The 16,008-nt window shown below is 39.0% G+C and overlaps 1 pseudogene; it reads right to left on the minus strand.

The window, feature by feature from the left end:
• Window positions 1-3,060: 3,060 nt before the first annotated feature.
• LOC114230519 (U6 spliceosomal RNA) lies at window positions 3,061-3,160 on the minus strand (annotated as a pseudogene).
• Between the last annotated feature and the right edge of the window lie 12,848 nt (window positions 3,161-16,008).

The raw sequence follows: 16,008 nt of genomic DNA on the forward strand, positions 1-16,008 counted from the left end.
GCTGCTTACTCTGCTGCTGGACTGAAGTGCTCTCTCTTTGACCCAATCATGTGCTCCCATCCCCCTGAGTCTTTCTCCATTAGTAACTCCATAGCTCAATTATACATCTAGTTCTCACCTTGTCCTTTGGATTGGAAGCACAGCGGTCGATCTTCTATACAACTTTGGCATCTCCTGACTCCTGTTTCCAGCAACAACTTCAGTGGCTACCACAGGAAATGCTTTCCCAAGCTCTACTTAGGAAGGGAAATGATGCATCTATCAGAGTTGTTCCAGGCTTGAGGTGGGACCCAGATGCCTTGTTCCTTTAAAACAAACAAACAAACACAAACAAACAAACACTGTTAGCTAATTAAGTGTTGAATTGTGGAAGCTGGTGGGTTGATTTAAGATCAGAAACCAAACAAAAGGTGAGCTTATGGATGGATGCTTTAGATAGAATTAGAATATAGGAATATAGAATTATAATATAGGATAGATAGAATGTTTTAGCAGAATTAGAAATATGCTTTGGAAGAAAGACAATACTATACAATAAAAGGCTAATATGCAAATTGTCCCCTTGGGAGTTCAACCCAGGAGACCGGGAGTTCGCTCGCTTGCTATGACGTGCGCTGACCACTAGGGGGTGGCATGGAACATGGAGGGTGACCAGCGGTGGCAGCAGGCACTGAGGGAGCGAGGGAAGAAGGAGGCTGGGAAGCCGGGAGGCAGGAAACCTGATTGGCCCTGATCACTGGCCAGGCCTAAGGACCCTACCCGTGCACTAATTTTGTGCACCGGGCCTCTAGTAATTGATATTTTCTCTATTACTTTAATATTTACAGCTGTTATGGTGCTTAAATCTATTTTATAACTAGGAATGAATTAACTGGAACTGTGAAAAGCACAACTTTCCTTAGCTCCTTTAGCAGAAGGAGCAATAATTTTCAAGGTAGGAAATTCAGTATTAAGACTAAATTCACCTAAGGCAGAATGAGCCAGGAATCTATAAGAAAATGTATCAGTTAAGATTAGATCTAGCAGCAAATAACAGAAACCCAAAGTAATAGTGGCTTTAACAAGATGGAACTTTATTTCTCTCTATGGAAAAGGCTAGAAGTAGGCAGTCTTTGAAGTCATTAAGGATTCAGGCTCCTCCTGTCTTTTTGTTTTACTGTCTTTAATATTCTATCTCATGGTCCAAAGTGGCTGCTGAAGCTCCAGCTGTCACATTTGCATTCCAGCCAACAGGATAGATGGATATTAGATACATATACCTTACTTATATCACATTAGATAACACTTAGTCATGTGGCCATACCTAACTTCTGGGAAGCTGGAAAATATCTTAAAATTTTTTGTTGTTGTTGATTGATTTTAAAGAGAGAGAAGAAGGAGAGAAGGAAAGAGAAAGAGAAACATCGGTTTGTTGTTCCACTTATTTGTGCATTAATTGGTTGATTCTTGTATGTGCCCTGACCAGAAATCTAACCTGCAACCTTGGTGTTTTGGGATGGCACTCTAACCAACGGAGCTACCTGGTCAGGGCCTAGAAAATCTCTTTATACCAGGTGCCCATGTGCCAAGCTAAAAATTAGGAGTATTATTGCAAGGAAAAAGGAAAAAAAAAGATGTTGAGAAATAGAGAAATATGATGTAACTGGGAACTGTTGGGATAAAAAAAAAAATCCATAAGCATTTCATGAAACAAGTCCCAAAGGATTTCTACCTTCCAATATTAAATAATTTAAATATATGCAAATCATTCTCAGGAACATTTTTTTTTATAGAGCCATAAGCACAACTCTCAAGATCCTGGACTTACACTTATTATCCGAGAGATGCAAATCAAAACAACAATGAGGTACCATCTCACACCTGTCAGAATGGCTATCATCAACAAATCAACAAACAACAAGTGTTGGCGAGGATGCGGAGAAAAAGGAACCCTCGTGCACTGCTGGTGGGAATGCAGACTGGTGCAGCCACTGTGGAGAACAGTATGGAGTTTCCTCAAAAAACTGAAAATGGAACTCCCATTTGACCCAGTAATCCCACTCCTGGGAATATATCCGAAGAAACTAGAAACACCAATCAGAAAGGATATATGCACCACTATGTTCATAGCAGCACAATTTACAATAGCTAAGATTTGGAAACAGCCTAGGTGCCCATCAGCAGATGACTGGATCGGAAAACTGTGGTACATCTACACAATGGAATACTATGCTGCCATAAAAAAGAAGGAATTCTCATCATTTGCAGCAACCTGGATGGAATTGGAGAACATTATGCTAAGTGAAATAAGCCAGTCAATGAAAGAAAAATACCACATGATCTCACTCATTTAGGGATAGTAAAGAACATTATAAAGTGGTGAACAAAAAGATAGATACAGAGACAGTAAAGCATCAAACAGACTTTCAAAGTACAGGGGGAAAGTTTGGGAAAGGTGGGGGAGTTATGAAATCAAACGAAGGACTTGTATGCATGCATATAAGCATAAACAATGGACGCAAAACTCTGGGGGGGGAGGGCATGTGTGGGTGTGGGGTGGGGGGTAATAGTAAGATATGTACACATATAATACCTCAATAAAAATATTAAAAAAAAAAAAAAAAAAAAGATCCTGGACTTAGAAGCACTTCACAAGTTATTACTCCGACTGCGGGTGTTGAGAATGAGGACGAGTGAGTGCATGTGGAGAACAAAGACCTCGGAGACTTGTGGGTAAATGCTCTCCGGAAGTGGAACCGCAGCCTGTCGCCCGTGAGGGACGTTTTGGTCATTGGCAGCAGAGTTACTCTGAATCACAGATTTGGGACTTGGGGAGTTTCGTTTAGGTTGGATCCTCCTAAGCACCATTTCTGTACTTAGGTTTTCAAATCAGAGAAATTGAAATTTCAACTTAAAAGGACAGTGGCTTATTTCAAAGGAGCATTTCCCCTCCCAAATGGGTCAGTTTCAATCCCTTCTTGCCATTTCCCACAGCAACGATATATTTATTCGATGGTCAAGTTAACTTACCGTTTAAAAAATTGAGTTTATTGGGGGTGACATTGGTTAACAAAACCATACAAAAATATGGAACGCTTCACGTATTTGCGTGTCATCCTTACGCAGGGGCCATGCTGATCTCTGTATTGGTCCGATTTTAGTATGTGCTGCCGAAGCAAGCACTAGGTTAACTTACCGTTCTTAACTCACTATTAGGGAGTGATTTATGTACCATGAAAAATAGAGCTCACTAGTTTGTATGGAAATAAAAAAACAAAACAAAAAAACCTTTTCCCATGAACCACCAGATCTCTCACCATCACATTTTGGCCTCACTTGTTCCCTCTGGGGGACATTTAGATCTAAGCGACTTTTCCTGTTTCACCTGGTATCCTATCATAGTGGCTGTCACAAAGTTAGTCCTCAATAAATATTTCTTGAAATAATCTGAAGATGGTCCATCAGAGACAATGACAGAAAAGCACACACACAAAAAAATGAACAACACAACATTTGATTAGTCTGGGTCATTTCTACTAGTTCTAGGAGAAAAGAAAATTCACAGCAAGACAGCAGTGGCAAGTCTGGAGTTTTTGTAAAAAAAGTGATGAAGGAAAATATTTGACAACTGCTCTTCAATGTGAAAAACCCACAGCTGTAAACCACAATGAAGCAAAACAAAACAACAACAAAAACCAACAAACAAAACCCAATCATTGAGTGTAAGCATTTTACCAGACTAGATTTCAGGACACAAGTTATTCCTTTTGCTACTTCTGTTTGCCAATTCTGCCCATTTGCCAAAATAAAGATGTCCTTTCTCCAGCCAGACCTCAGCTGCAAGAGTGAACTAATGACTTCAGAATGGAAGACAGATACTTTCTGCAGGAGGATTTCCCAGGCAGACAAAGAACATGTGACCAGTACTGCTTACAGAATTTGTGAATTTCAGTGCAAAATGAAAATGTGGGGCCCCTTGTTCAAAAGTCAGGAAAAAAAGTGACATAAAAGATACTGAAATAGAAGCTTTTTCCTTTTCTCCAGTTTCTCTGTTGACTTGTCATGGTGTTGTTGTTGTTGCTGTTGTTTTTGTTATTTAATGCTTTCCTCCGTAAAGAAAAATTAAAAATCTTAAATTATTGGCATAATATTTATCATTCATTTTTTTTATTGCGGGATGCCAGTTTTAAATGCGAATACAAGAAAATTTAACTTGTATGAGGAATCACCAAAATAACACAATTTGAATTTTGTAGCTCATACCATGCATATGTATTTTGTTCTTACCAGAACACTGGAAATGCTGCAAAAACTAAGTTGACTATGTTTTATTTCACTCCTTGAAATGCTGACCTTTACTTGCTTTGAGTCCCGCTGAACTGCCATGTTGGGTCCACTGGAATTCTGTGCTCACGCAGCATCAGGAATGTCCTATGCAAATGGGGTGACAAGGAGCAATGGACACACGAATATCTGCTCATGCCATTGCCCCTTTGGACTTCACTTACAAAACACAAGTTCACAGACAAAATTATTATGAACTTCAAGACAGTGACAGCAGAGCATTTAACCAAGTGTGCGGACCTTCTGAATGTGGGGCCCTGGGTGACTACTACATAGGTCACACACCTTAGAAGCCAGCCCTGCGTGTAAGCAAAGTAAGAGTTATCTGGCGTTTTTCAGTAATTTGAAAAATCAGTAATCACTGGAAGAGCACAAACAAAATGATCACATGCCAACTGGGGCAATATTGGAAGGTAACATGATAATGGGTAACACATGCCTAAGATAAATATGTGATAAATATGTAATATCGTAAACAAGTTAATAGGAAAGCAAGAAGTTGTGGTCAATGTTCATTTGAGAATCATCTTTAGTTGTGAGGAAAATTAATAGACTAAAAATTTTTCGAGACTGAAACATTTTTGTTTATTGATGCGAACCTTACAATGTAAGAAAAAAAGGTTAATATAAAAGAGCTACTCTCACAATTTGAATATATTTTGAAAAATTATTTTGCATATATCTATAACATAACCATTTTTACTCCTAATTGAGGTAGATGGCATAAGAATAAGCAAAGATAGCAATCTTCTTATGCATTAAAGTTTTGTATTACTTTATTGATGTGAGACAGTACCATAACAGCCCCAGAGGAAAATCTATCTAAACATTTTTTTAATTTGAAAGGTTTTAAAGAAACAATAATAAATTAACCATTAATTTGTTTTCATTTCAATGTATCTTCTTTTATATTAGGGTGAAAGATTCAGCTGTATTTTCAAATGACCAACAAAGATATAAATAACTATATTAGAATGACATGGAAAATCATGTGACATGAGGGCTATGAATAAATTGTATGACTAGACAGCTTTGCAAATATAAAAGTGTTGCTCCAAATTAAGATGTATTATATATTCACTAATAACTGTTTATAATAAAATTAACCAAAAGCCAGATCATTCTTGCACTTAATCAAATATTTCCTAAAAATAACTTTCACACACACACACACACACACACACACACACACACACACACCATGATGATGTGTTGAACATTTCTGGAAGCATACTCAAGAGCGTGTTAATTATATGGTTCTACACCTCTGGGAGAGAGACTGGGTGTTGAGAAAAACTTTTCCGCCTTTCCCCCATCTTCTGTACTATTAGGATTATTATTATTATTATTATTATTATTATTGCCAGGAACATGATTTTATTTTAATAATTTAAAAGCTGGCTAATTAAAAAGGATAGTCATTCAGTGAGCATACCCTGAAATACATACTATAGCCTACAGGCATGCATTGTACATATACTTTTGCACCATGCTTTCAATTTCATTCTTGAGTTAGAGTCACTTTTTAGCTCAGGGGGATTTTTGCATTAATAATGTCATTGGGGGTTCCCAGAGGAACAAAGGTCTTCAAAGGGAGAAGGGCTTTTGGCAACAGCAGGGCTTGTCAATCAAGAAAAAGAGCTATATTTATGAACCTTTTCCTGTCATGTGTTGTATGTAAATGATACAACATGCTTTTAAAACTTTTTAAAATGGAAAAATTCTAAAATACACACAAGTAGAGAGAATCCTATATAATAAAAGGGTAATATGCAAATTGACCCTAACAGTGGATCGACCAGAATGATCCCTGACCAGTCACTATGAGGCACATTGACCACCTCTTGGTCTCTTTCCCCGGCCAGCAGGCTCCCATTGCCTGATGGCGAACGGGAACTGGGGGTGGGTGGCGGCAAGGGGCGGGGCCGGATGGTGGCAGCCGGGGAAGACGTTCCTGATTGCAGGCCAGGCCTAGTGTCTGTACCTGTACATGGATTTCGTGCACCAGGCCTCTAGCAGTATAATAACCCCCCATGTATCCATCAACCAGCTTCAGCAATGATCAATTCATGCCCAACCTTGTTTTGTTTATACCTCCACTTTTCCCCATCCCAACTGAATTATTTTGGAGCAAATCCAAATATCATATTTTTTTAATTCATAAGTATTTCAGTATGTATTTTTATAAAAACTTTTTAAAAAAGTAGCCACAATATTATCTCATCTAAAAATCCTTAGAAATTTCTTAATATTATTAAGTACCCAATTATTGTTAAAATTTCCCTGTTTGTATAATAAATGTGGGTTTTTTTTTTTTTATATTTGGCTTGTGTGACTGCCTTCTTACCCCTGCTCTATTTTTTTCTTACCCCTTGTTCATTGAAGAAACCAGGTAATTTGTACCATAAAAGTTTTCCATAGTCTAAATTTTGTTGATTGCATCCCCTGTTATTGTTTAACATGTTTTCTGTCTCCTGTATTTCTTGTAAATTGTTAGTTAGATCTGGATGCTTAGTTAGAGCAGGTTTTATTGTTTGTAAAAACAACTCCAAGAGATGTTGTGTCCTCTCTACTGCATCACATCAGAAGGCACGTACTGCCTCGTTGTTTCTGTTTTTGTGATGTTAGTGTTGATTAGTAGTTTGGGGGCCATCAGTATAGCATATTGCAGTAGCCTCCTCACTGGTCTCCCCACTTGCCCTTGCTCTGACACTGTAAGGGATATTACCCATGGGGGGACTGAGCGGTGGGGTTGGCTGGGCAATTTTGCTGATCTTGCTGGGCTTAGCTGGCAATTTTTCTGGGCCCAGCTAGGACTCACTCACTAGTTGCTTAATCTAGGATGGACTCTGGTGGGATGGCTCATCTTCTCCTGTGTTTCACCCTATAGCAGATTAGCCCAAGCATGTTCTCAGGGCAATTACAGGGATCTAAAAGGCTTACATATTTGAAATCATTTGACTAATTAAAAAGATCATTCTTTCCTAGCAAAGCAAATTCTTCATTAGACTTCCAATTAGTTTTCAGTATGAACATTGAATACAGATACAATATATGATAGAGATGATGTTTCTGAAGCTCTGGCAATTAATTTTGTCTCTTATGTAATAGGATAAGGTTTATTATTAACATCTTCTAGTTCTTGTACTTAATACAGTTTTATAGACTTTCTGAAGTGATTAAAAGTCTTTATCATTTTGTTCTTGAGCTTGTCAGTTCAATCCACACCAGAATTCTTTATTTCCTTTAATTTGTCTCATTGACTCTTTCACTTCCTGTACAATTCTTCTTCTCTTTCTTTTGACAGCCAAGCAGATTTACAGACAGTCCTGTTTTAGCTGTGCCAACCTATCTATTCAGTTTATCCTTGGGAGATTCAGGAGAAACCTGTTGCAGCTAGTGTTTATCAGCTTTTGTGATATTTACCTAATAAACATGACTTTAAAGATATCAAGGTAGGCATTGACAGATAATACAAATAGAGGGATGTTGTCAGGTCTGAGCCCCTCTGCCAGGGCCTGGACCTCCTTGGACTCTGGGTATTCGACGGAGAAGACATGAGAAGTTGTGGATTTATAAGACAGTCTTTATTGTAGCCCAAGTAGCCATTGTTAACAAGGAGCCATTAGACCAAACAGTTCTTCAAAGTAAAGTCCCATACAGTAGCCATACACTGGCTAGGTAACAGTACATCTTTCCTACAAAGTAGCAGTAGCCTCCAACATAGGAGCTATACAGGAGCCATCCTTAGAGCTACAGACACACTAAGCAGCCGCCTCCAAGCCGAGCTAGCTACCTGCTGGTCAGTAACATACTTGAATACCAACTTAGACAAAAGAAGCTTCTTTCCAAATAGCGACCCCACTATTTTGGGTTATAGAAGGGCACTCTCGTGCAGTGTACATACAGTAAGATAGCTGTGTCTTTCCTTTGGCACCTGCATATAGCAACTTAGTCTTGAACATCCTGATTGGCATTCCCATGCTCAGAGTGGCCTTGAATATCCAGCGCACTCTAGACAGGGCCTCCACAGATGGCAAACTCAGGGACAGGTAAATGGGATAGTCACCCTGGAATGATGCCTATGTGAGATAAATATTTTTTCCTCAATGTTAGAAGCAGCTCGGCCAAATCATTTCATTTCTTCAATAATTTACAGCATTTTGGGTTTCTTGAAGTATACACACTATATCTACATATTTTTTCCTTGACTTGACCAGGAAATAAATAATAAAAAATAAAAAATATATGATACCATATATTTTATTTATTGTCTCATACTCTTCAAACTATTTAAAAACAATGATTTGCTTACTAGTGAAAAAAGAACTTGTGGCATACTTCAGTGTGCATTTTAACACTTGCTAATCCAACTGAGTTCAGAGAATGTTAAATTGCACACCCTAATGGGGGTCTGACACTGTGGAAAATGTTCTACCCACTTCCTCTTATTTAATCCTCATGGCAGCCTGATCAGGAAAGTATTGCTGCCTCCATAATAGAAGAAGGAGATGAAAACTCTGCTTTAAAAATGTTCCAAAGTCCACATTTTCAGCATGCGGCACAGTAGTGGACCCCTGGCAAACACTAGCGGCAGATGGTTTGGGCAGCTCCTTTTAAACAAAAGCCGGACTGTGCTCAAGTTGAGAAGCCAGTGGCGCCAACAGGAGCAAGCTCCGCGAGAAGTGCCAGAGGTCTGGAATGAAAGAGCACTGTTCGGCGGGAGCCCCTTGGAAGCGCTCACCATCGTGCATGGGGTCATCAGCCATCTCCGCACATTCAGGCAGTAATTGCTGTCATGGGGCATCGCCCTCTGGATAATGCGCAGCCAAAACATGATGTGCTCAGAAGTAAAATTAAAATTTTATACCTGTACTTCATAAATATGAGTGTTGCATAAATACCAGGCATTAAAACGATTTGGATTGCACGAAGCAGTCTGGGAACAGGAACGGTTTTATCAGATGGGTATCATAAAGCTCACTGGCTGCCAAAGCAACAGTGCCAAAAAGGAATTAGGTGCAGACCCCTCAGGGAAGTTTTGGATAATGCCAACTTGAACTTTTCTTTCTTTTCATCCCCCCAACAAGGCATATTTGGGGAAATCTATGTATGCATCCTATTGTCTAAAGAACTTCAAAAGATGAAAGTGGACCACTGCAGAAACCTCAGAATACTGTCTTAAGAATACTTCAAATATTTCCAAAACACATCAGTATAAAACATCTGCAATGTAAATTAAATATGCCAATTGGGTTGCCAGTGAAGGCAAAGTTTAATATTCCCACATGTCATTACACAGTATCTATGATATGTTGGCTGAGTAGGGTATTTTTTTTCCAAAATGTAAATCTAGTCTCTGGAGATATAGCAATAGCAAGACTGAATAAATTGTCTGAAAAGTAAAATTCACATTTCTTTTTTTTTGTATTGCTAGTTTAAAAGATGGGGGGAGGCAAAGAGCAAGAAAGCTAATTCCTCTAGTAAGTGGTATTTTTTCTTATTGAGGTAGTACCCCCCCCCCAAATTCTTAATAAGCATAGATGTGAAAGTAATGGTTTTTAATTTTGGTATTGATTACTCCCATTACAGAGCTTTAAGAGGATGCAATGGAAGCTACATGTGCTCATTTATGCAATAAATTCTCTTTTTTGACTGTGTTCTAGCTTACCCCATTTTAAAGCTTCATATTTTAACACAATTGATTGAATTCTATCTAGGATGTTCAAAACAAAATGAAGCATTTTGATTTTACAACATCAAAGAAACCATGCCTATATTATAAAAGTATTTTAGGGGACCTAGTCACTCATAGCATCCTTGCCCTTGTGGGAGTTGGGAGCAAGGCTAGAATAGTGGAAGCAGCTTCGTTCAGGAATCTTTCTCCTACTTTACTCCATTTGGAATTGAGCTTCAGTGGTAATAACCATAAAGAACACCTTTAAGTGCAAAGTTATTTTGGTTAAACTAAAGGACAATTTTTATCCAGTCACTATTTAGTTCAATTATTCGATAGATTTTGAACTCAAAATATTATTATTGAAAACAGTAAGGGAAAATTGTCAAGTGTGTATGTCTTTTATATTGGTAATATGACGAAGGTATCAGCCTCCAAATATTTTGACATTATGCAAAAACCTTCAGGGTAAGGGTCAGTAAGCTAGACTCTGCTGCACTTTATCAGTTGTACGACCTTGGAAAAATAATTTTGGCTCTTTGTAACTCTGTTTCTTCACTTTCAAAATAATAAAGTTTGGTTAGACTAGTTTTCCTGACCTTCTTCACCTCTAGAGGACCTCATTTTAGCAGCTGTCCAGGGACTCCTAGTTAGAAACCTCCAATTAGCTTAAGTAGTTAATTTGAGGACAAAAGCCCAATACCTGCTAGACTCTAGCAGCTAAAGGTTAGGCTGGGATCACAGGATTCCCAGTTTCCTTTCAACTCTAACAGTCTATGGTTCTATGACTTATTTGGTGCCTATGATTCAATCATCACCAACAAGGAGTTATGGGGTACTTATTATTTTATCATATTGGGCTCGGCAAGGAATCTTTTACCAATTTAAAAGATTCCTCTTCATTCTGGCTGGGAAGGCGGGTTAGATAGATAAAACTGAGGAAACGGGGTAATGTGTGCTGGGTGGGAATGATAACCTGCGGCCAGAGTGCTTAGGAAGCCCTTCACAAATGGGACTTGAGAGAGGTTAACAAAAAGAAGAGTGTGGACCTCTGAAGAGGAGTGATAGGTCTTTCCAGGTGTGATAAATGGAGTTATCAGAAACGTGGGAGCAGAGATATTCAATGCCTGCCTTGGAATAATGAGTGGGTCAGTATGGCCGAAAAGAATATTATTTACTGAGTCTTTAATCCCAAATTGTGTATAGCAGCTTAGCTGTTATTTTAGCAAATGTGGTAGCTATTATTTCTATAGTTAGCCAGCCTGTGGTACATCAGACTATCCAACTGTTTACAATTACTTTTATTAACCCCAGGGAAATTATTGATGTGTCTCAAAATCTAACATTGACACAGTGGAACAATGGATAAATATTTATTGAATCCATATAGTGTGCAAAGTCTTTATGGAGCATAAAGTTGGATTGGAAAGGATTTTGCCCTAAGGGAGCAGGCTAGTTGCTGTTTTAAAATGCCCTCAAGGAAAAAAAAAAACACACCCAAAATAAAAAGCTAGATCACATAGCCTAGCACTTAAAAAATAAACCTTCACATGTTGAGGTTGAAGTCTCGTGATGACTGGTGCCATGGATCTGTCTCTCGCCCAGTGGGGCAAACTGAGCCCTCCCTAGAGAAGAAACCCGGGTTCCCCAAGATATGTGATCAGTGCTGGAGCCCCGCCAGCAGGCGAGGGGATCCCAAGGCAGGTGCTGGGCATGGAGGCCACAGGGGCATAGGCTACCAAGGAGACAAAACTGAATCTCACGTTACCCTGCTTGGCCCCGGAGGATGGCTGGTTAGCCAGAGACAGGTAAGATTCCTCAGGGAAGGAACAACCTAAGACAGGCACAGTCGCAGTGGGGCCATCAGGAGAGAACTTGGGGGTCAACAGAGGTGGGGCACAGAACCTCACCTCCCCAACATTGCAGGGGCCTGAACCCTAGCCCCTTCTGAGGGAGGTCTCCTGCCCCCATGGCTGCTTCGCGCTTCCCATGCCCAGCTCAGATCAGGACCCAGGTGACTGACAGAGACTTGGCCGACAGCAGCTGCCCTCTCACTCCAACAAGACTTGTTTGAGTTGTCTTGTACCCATGGTGTGGGGAAGTGGGTTTATGATATCTAAATCCAGCCTACCACCAGGAATGCCCAGGACCTACTCAAGAAGGCAAATAATCCTTTCCACTAATATTTACAGGGTAAAATAAGATTGTTGTTAGAGTAATAAATTTGACAGTAAAATAGTAGTCAAGCTTTCAGGCAAATTTAAATTGGCTAGTTGAAACAAGCGAATATGCTAGAAAAATTAATTGTACTGGACAAAAAGGTGTTCCTAAAGAGTTAACTAAAATTTTTATTGGTAGTTCATCTCATGATAAAATTGCGCACCATGTAATGAACCTAAAACAGTAATGTTATAGTGCAAAAAATTAAAATTTAAAAGCCATCAAGACTACATTATAAAATTTTCAAAAGCCTCCTTATATTTAAATCAAGAAAGTGGGGGATAGTAGAAGAATATCATGTAAGGAAAAATAACCTGTAAGTAAATTACATCTAGAAAATTAATACTTTAGAAAATTAATTGTAAGGCTAAAAGCAAAACACCCATGAAAAACACACAAGGTGTCAAAACAAGCCAGAGGAAAATCATTTGGGCAAAAAATGAAATAGGATCCCAAGTCAAATTTATAGAAAATATTCCTTTATTAACTTTTGGTCGAGAATATGATTGTATATTTTCAGAAAACAACTCCGAGACCATGTGGATTCCAGCAACAGAGAGGAATCGACAGGACTACTCCAGCCATGAAGACAGAAGAGAAACAGTTCAGAGATGGAAGACGCCGTCGCCTTGCCATACTAGCAGTTAGCAGCTGAGCGTCACTGCAGGTTGCCCAGGACCAAACCAGACAGAGTGGGACCTGCATTACCACCATTTGTCCACCATCCAGAACTGAAATGTCATTGCTGACATGTACACATAAGGAACTGTTTGACATTGAAATTGGGTCTCAAAAGAACTGTTTGCCCAGAAAGAAACTCACTACAGACTGATTCATTTGCCTGTCAGCATAACCATTATTGCTTTTCTCATTTTCGGTTCTTATAAGTGTATTTCTAATAGCACATGATCTCACTCATCTAGGGGAAATAGTGAACAACATAAACTGATGAACAAGAACAGACCCAGAAACAAGGAGGCATGGATCAGACTGTCGGGCCTCAGAGGGAGGGTATGGGAGGGTGGGGGTAAAGGGGAGAGATCAACCAAAGGACTTGTGTGCATGCATATGAGCCTAACCAGTGGCTTAGGACAACAGGGGGGTGGGGGCATGCGTGGGGAGGGTTGTGGGATGGGAATGGGGGGATGAGGACAAATATGTGATACCTTAATCAATAAAGAAATTAAAAAAATAAACCTTCAAGTAACTTATACCTACAAAAATGGTTTTATTCATGCTCATGATGAGAATGATTCCCTTGACACACTGATGAGTCAAAACCTCTAGCTCTGGTCCAGGCCATATATTTTTTAAAAATAGTTTTTTAAATTGATGAGAGAGAGAGAGAGAGAGAGAGAGAGAGAGAGAGAGAGAGAGAGAGACTCATTTATTGTTCCACTTATCTATGCATCCATTGATTGATTCTTGTATGTGTCCTGACCAGGGATCAAACCCACAACCATAGCCTATTGGAACAATGATCTAACCAACTGAGCTACCTGGCCAGGTCACTTCTTACTCATATAAGTGCTAAGTATATTTCCCTTATTTTTTCACTCTGTAGATCTCTACCTGGTGTCCCACAAGCACGCCAAACTTTAAGTTCTAATATAATATAGAATCTGTCCCCAACATACCATCTCTCTCCCAAACAAAGTATAACAAAAGCAGAAACCACTTCTATCACAAAAAACAGCCACCAAAAAACTCCAAACCAAACCAAACCAAACAAAACTTACCTTTCTCTGGCAATTCCACCTTGGTGAATGGCACTACCTCCAACAACCTAGTCACCAGGTCAGAAACTTTGGGCTCAGGGAGAAGAGCATGATGAAATGGGGGAGGATTGTATACATGAAGGGGTAGAGATGAAGGACATTATGAGTCCAAGTGATGTATCTGTCTTAATTGTATTTCAAGAATACCTGATAATTACTAGTTGTCAAATAAATGTTTGTTACATTAAGTAGAACTTTGTCCAAGAGTGGAAACAATTGCTTTATCAAAAGAGAGGAATAAATTAATATTTATCCTTTTGCTTTTTCTGGATAGCATAAAGTTTGGCCTATAGGTTCTTGAGCTGGTACTATTAGTACTTTGATTCAGTTTCAAGGGCTGAATAGACTTCTGGGACTCCTGCTTCAAAATCTAACCAGCATTTGTAATCTGACTTCTGAAGAAAATTGAATTCAGCGTTTCAAGCAGCCAATTTACAAAGATACGTTTGAAACACAACTTGTTTGTAAATTGGGGATTCTCTGTATTCTATATGATAAATGCTAAGTGAGTATTTCAGATGCGGGACACTGGAAGTGTACTAAGGAGGCCCCCCTGGGAGTGGAGGATGTAGGTGAGGGAACTTTTCAAGGCGGAAGATTTATACAAAACATTTAAGAATGGGCAGGAGTTTGGAAAGGCAGGGTAGAGGAAGAAGGGCATTCTAGATGAGAGGAGAATTATGAATAGAAACAAGAATTAACAAACAGTTCAGGAATGTAGTGAATAAATGTCTAAGTTGTGTGGAGAAGTATCAGAGATATGTAGAGAGCATGTCACGGAATGAGCAGAATTTTAGGAAGATTAATCTTGTGGTTATCTGTGGCATGATGTGGAGTTGAGAAAGACTGGAAATGGGAAGATCAATTAAGAGTCTATTTTATAAATTCTGGCATGAGATAATGGCTTAAACCAGAATGGCAGTGGATATATAAAGGCTATGGAAAAAGGTTATAGGAAATGAATGATATTTTATTATTTCATAGATCAGAAATTATATTCTAGACCTTCCGATTTATAATACAAACTACAACGAGATACTATCTAAAGTACATCATTGTAAGGTTTTGTATTATTTTTCTTGAAGGTAGTTTTTGTGTATGTAAAAATCATATTAAATAAAATATAATTATACCAACAGAATTACCAATTGAATTTTTTTTTGTTATTAAAAAGGCACACTGACACTTCTACTTCTAGGAAAATTGTGGTTTAAATAACTTGAAAAACTCTCTCATTACAAAACACTACTCTCAGGGTAGAATAAAACACCCCCATACGCCAAAAGTGAAGAGTGGATTGAAAAACAAAACAGTGCCGCAGAAGAGGATGAATTGCTGCCCTGGAAAGTGTCTTGGTCTTGTTAACTTAGCGTCTGGGGTTTATTGCCCCATGCAAGAACCCGAGAGGCCTGGGCCAGTGCCAGGTTAGACACCTCCATAATGCTGGAACCCCTGAAAGGCTGTGCCTTCAGAGAAAAGGCAAGCTAGCAAAAACCTGCCTACCAGCACAGGGAGGCAACCAGGATCTTGATGTTTTACACCTGTGCTCTGGGTGGACCAAAACAGTATCCACTTAAAGTTCTTAACTACAAGCCCTCATATGGATTTGTCATTTAAATTTATATCATCTGTAGGGGTCTAGGAACTCTCCCACATTGATAAATCAACAATAACAAAAAAGTGGTCTATGCTAGGCTGGAGTGCTTGGTAGAAGCAAATGCAAAACCTTTCTGAAAGAATATACACTTAACCGGAGTTGCACATAATTTCCACAGAAAACGCTGCATAGATTAAAATTAGGAAATCTGCAAGGAAATAACCTACGATGAATGAAGGTCAGGACTTCAATTAATGGAAGCATTTGTTTAAATATTAGCAAATATCTGATTTATGCAACTGTAGACTTCAAGGAAGAAATTGAGGACATAAGAAAAGGACAAGTTACTTCCCTGGCTGGTGTTGCTCAGTGTTTAGAGCATTGGTCCAGGCACTGAAGGGTCACGGGTTCGA

Source organism: Eptesicus fuscus, chromosome 11, assembly GCF_027574615.1.
Source record: "Eptesicus fuscus isolate TK198812 chromosome 11, DD_ASM_mEF_20220401, whole genome shotgun sequence".
In the NCBI taxonomy this organism is placed as follows: Eukaryota; Metazoa; Chordata; class Mammalia; order Chiroptera; family Vespertilionidae; genus Eptesicus; species Eptesicus fuscus.